Here is a 4,989-nt window from a genome sequence, read left to right on the forward strand (position 1 = left end):
CTCTTAGTTTTTTTCATTTTTATAGTTTAGCTTTTCCTTTGACCGTTGGGTCTCCTTCGTCTTGTAGTGGAGAGCTTTTGACTTTTCCTTGGAATCTTTTGTGGCTACCTCCTACGTGGGTCAGGAGCATTGAAGACAAAATCATCCTTTGTAACCTTACTTTGCTTTATTCCTTCGATTGAATTGAAGTTTCCTAAATTTCTATACTATGGCCGCGACTGATGCTTTGATTTTACATGGGTTTTCCTCATCGGCAATGAGCTAAACCCCTTTGTCTAGTCAAGGGACTACTGAGGCTCTGGTTTGCCTAAAAATTGTGAGATCGATTTAATTTTACCTTTTTCTTTTATTTATTGATATTCGCATATTCCCTGATTGTAGTGCTTATGATTGTTTAATTAATTGATTGTCTTGGATCCGGATAATTAGTTAATTTAATAATCTATCGTCAATTAGGGTGTTAAATCCGTAATTGTTTAATTGCTCTAAAATAGTGACAACTGGCATGATTAGATTTGTGTCAGGGGAATACGCGGGCTAATCTAAAATAACCCTGGTAGTGCGTTATTTGGTTAGAATAGGGTTCCTCTAATACGTAAGGCAATTGGGAAATTAAATTCTACGGGCGTACCTAGGATTATTTCTCAATTAGAGCAGTGATTAACGGGCGTACCTTGATCACCGACACAGTAAGGAGGGGTTGATTGCCATCGCTTGTTTGGTAGTTATAACCTATTTATTGATAAATAATTGGAATTGCCTTTGTTTCGATGATCAATTAGGTGCACCATTGCTGAAGTTATTTCTTGACTAGATTCTTAATTATCACTCATTTGATTTTAGTAATTTGTTATTTAATTTTTAGTAGTTTCTTAGATTTTATTTGAACTTCTTTTATTGTCACCTTCTGCACAAAAACACCCCCTTTGTTACTGTGAACTTGAAAAGAAACAATTACTCCCAGTCCCTGTGGATTCGACCCTGCTTACCACTATCTACAGAAATTAACTTTAGTTTGAGCAGGTTTTATTATTGCACAGGTTTCGACAACCTGTCAGAGCTTGTAAATATAGAGTAATGCCCATGGAAGAGGAACTGTTCCTGCTAGTTCATAGTCAAAATTTGATTAAAAAAAAATGTAAGGTCCAAATTTTATTTTGTACCTCAATTTTTCACCATTATATATGAAACTCATAAAATTTTGTTATATAATTATATATTATTAAAAATAAATAATATCGTGTGAAATTAAAATTACACCGTATATATTTTGCACAAAATTACCTCCAACGATTTTTTTTGATAATCGTTCGGCCCTTGTCCAATGCCCATTCATTTGATAATCGCATTCTTCTTTCCTTTTTTAATATTGACATTGATTGACACTAAGATATCAGACACCCCGAATGTGACCATTCTTGTCCTTTCGCAGAATCTTAGAACCGGTCCATACTAAATTATTGTCCCCCTGCCGAATTTTGGGAATTGGGACCAGTCTTTCTTGTGAGTTCCGCCTTTTGTTAAATTACTCAGGCAACTTGTTCTCCATTGTCACGTCTCTCATTTAATTTTTCTTTTATATCTTCTAGAGTAGTAGATATAATTTTTAATTATAATTATTTTAAATGTAATTGTCTTGATATCCAGCCATCATTCGTACGAGGATTTGCGGTTGTTAGCCATCATCCATCACGATGTTGAAGGATGGTGGAGGACATTGAGGAGTAGAGAAAATTGGGTTCCATGGATTAAATATTCCTCAGGGTGCCTTTCAAAAAAACAATATTGTAATATTGTATTTTAAAAGCTTTACTAATACAATATGTATTTTAGAGTGTTTTATAATTTAAACCTTTTTCAGTTACTTTTTAAGATTTAATTAAAATGTTTTTGTCAATATTTTTAAATTCGAACCAATAAGTGAACCAGTCAAATGTCCAGATCACGATTCAATTGATCTTTACAATTCAACCTCGATTCAAGGACTTTAATATATCCAAAACAAAAAAGAAAAATTCAAAAGCTCACATAAAGTGGAGAGAAGAATATTTAGAATTTTCTGAGAGAGCCCTCGAACGGACTTAAAGACTGCTGGTGTAGATAATACGAGAGATACCACCCCATGTTTAACTTTTTGGTTAGGGGCCATTTGTAACAAAAAAAAAAGGAGGTTTAGAATGTCCAGGCAGCTCCCAATTCTTCACACCAATCATCTTCTTCATTTTTAGGTGCGGCCAAAACATCAAGAAGCTTGACCATAGGAAGTCGCCATCATCATCATTGATGAATACCAGATGCATACCACCGTATCTTGAACAAAGTTCACCACAAGGCATCGCCTTTGTCATTTAAACTATTTCTAGAAATGGAAATTAAAAACAATCAATTTAAAAAAAAAGTCGTTGAAGAATGTCTACAAATAAGAGGCCAATCATCACCATTTAATGATTTAACGCACATTATCATTTTCTAAATTAACTAAAATCAAACTATTTCTACAAAACCCAACAAACGTTGTTTCTTTTCATCCCACAAAAGACAAAAAAAGATGAAAATCAAGCACTAAGAAAAATCATAAGAATATATATATATATTTATTTATTTATTTATATTAGGACGGGTGCTTTTAGGAGAGGCGGTGTTCATGGGGCAAGGGGTAATTTTAACGGTGGGTGCTTTTAGGAGAGCCATAGGACGGGCGAGTATACACCGCACCAATTCCGCGCCCTGTCCCTCGCCTTATATATATATATATTATAATTATAGATATATCATATTTAATATTATTAATTATAATAATTATATTATTAGTTATAGATATCAAATTATGTACATTTAATATAATTAGTATTATCAGTCATACATTGTTTTTAGCCAAAAGAGTAAAAAATTAAAGAATGTTTTTGGATAGGATATTATTTGAAATATTTTCCTTTTGTCATTAATCAAACTCTCTTGTTTTTCCTTTTTTTCTTCTCTCTTAAGCCCAACATTAGAAGAGCCATCATATTGTTTACCACTTCGGAGAATAATTTGTCTTGCAATGCTCCTTTGGATTGACTTGGGTTTTGTTTGATAACTCCCCTTGGTTTCTAGGTTCACGGTGTTGATAATTTGGCCGAGTTGGACTTCGACATTTTTATACGTTGAGGTTAATTGGTCCATTCTTTTCTCTAGTCTTTCAAATCTCTCCAAGGTTGTTTTAGCTAATCTATCCATATTACTAATTGTAGTATTAGCTAATTTTGTAATGGCCATCTCCTATGAGGGTTTGGATTCAATAGGTGCTTGTTTTGATTGAAAATCCGGTGGATTGGTTGGTCATTGTTAATTTTCATGGTCTCTCCACTCGAAATTTGGATGATTTCTCCATCCATAATTGTAAGTGTTGGAATAAGGATTGTTTTGATTCGGTCAGTTGATACACTTCATATATTGTACCTGTGCAATAGTAACACAATTAGTACTTTCATGATTTTTTTCCAAAAAGAGTACAACACGCTACATTACCATTAGACGTTGGATCAACCTCACCTTATCTATTTAGCACTTTCATCACATTGTCCATTTTTGTACTTAACATGTTTAAAACGTTCAACTCATTCATTCCTGCATGTCTTTTAGTATTACCTCTATCGTTAGTTCATTGGTAGTTATTGGCCGCCATTTCTTCAATTAATTGTTGAGACTCATTGGCCGACTTTCCCATAAGTGCTCCACTGTAGCAGCATCACTATGAGTTTTCATAGGATATATTAAACCATTATAGAAAATTTGTACAATTAGCTACTCGAGAAGTCCATGATGTGAACATTTCCATTACAACTCTTTGTACCTCTCCCAAGGCTCATATGATGATTCACCATCCTACTGACCAAAACTTGATATGTCCATGCGTAGTTTAGCAGTTCTTCTAGGTGAAAAGTATTTATTCAAGAAAGCCTTCGATAAATCGGCCCAAGTAGTGAAAGTGTTTGGTGCATGTGAATTAAGCCACACCTTAGCATTATTTCTTAAAGAGAAAAGAAACAATCGAAACTTTATAGCATCTTCACTAACTCCATTAAACTTGATTGTGTCACAAATCTCCACAAAATTAGCTAAATGACCATTTAGATCATTCGTTGTAGTGCCTCCAAATTGTTCTTGTCAGAGAATTTGAATCAATGCTGACTTAATCTCAAAGTTATTTGCATTGACTGCCGGTCGTGCAATAATTGTTTGAGATCCTTCCGTATATGGCAAAGCAAAATCTCTTAAGACTTGTTGATTGCGATTTGTGTGTTCCTCTGCCATTTCTTCTAAATGGAGCAATTCAATTACAATTTCACCTTCACTCTCCACTTCTTGTTGTTGAGCTTTCCGTCATGCCAAACGCCTTCTCCTATTTGCCATTTTCTCAATTTTAGGATTAAATGGTAGTATGTTACGGAGAGATCGGTGCATGCACTACAAAACATCAAAGTTCAGACGAGTTAGTACAAATTCTACTACTTAATATAAAGTAGTAAATTGGCACCGTTTATACAAGGAAAATTAAAACTGTGTAAGAATCGAAGATAACCTAAGAGGGGGTGAATAAGGTTGATTAAAAACCTAATTAACTTATGGGCACTTTTTGCTCAATATGAAATTTACCCTCTTTTCTAAGTGATCACACAAAGAATCAATTAATGAATGAACAAGATCGCTTGAGAGAAGTAAAAGAAATAAGCAATGTAAAGATCACAAACGTAACAATAAGTAAATAAAAAGGAAAGAATTGCAAACCAATTAACTACCCAACTCCTCTTGAACTTGTAGATTAATTCAAATTGATGAATTACAATCACTCTTGTGTATAAAGGAAGGTTCACCTCCTTCTTACCCCAAACTCCACTCGGTCAAGTTAGGAAGTTTTACTATCCCTCAGGATAACCCTCGTAGAGCTACACTCAGGAAGTATTCACTCACAAATGAAAAGCTTACAATGAACCTCACACCACTAAG

At 34.1% G+C, this 4,989-nt stretch overlaps 1 non-coding gene across 1 annotated transcript; it reads left to right on the forward strand.

Annotated features, from left to right (window-relative positions):
* The first annotated feature begins 3,796 nt into the window (after positions 1-3,796).
* On the forward strand, positions 3,797-3,903 carry LOC140036067 (small nucleolar RNA R71). The gene has a single exon (XR_011839952.1). It is a non-coding gene; the product is annotated as a small nucleolar RNA R71 (small nucleolar RNA).
* The last annotated feature ends 1,086 nt before the right edge of the window (positions 3,904-4,989 follow it).

This window comes from Coffea arabica, chromosome 2c (genome assembly GCF_036785885.1).
Source record: "Coffea arabica cultivar ET-39 chromosome 2c, Coffea Arabica ET-39 HiFi, whole genome shotgun sequence".
Classification (NCBI taxonomy): Eukaryota; Viridiplantae; Streptophyta; class Magnoliopsida; order Gentianales; family Rubiaceae; genus Coffea; species Coffea arabica.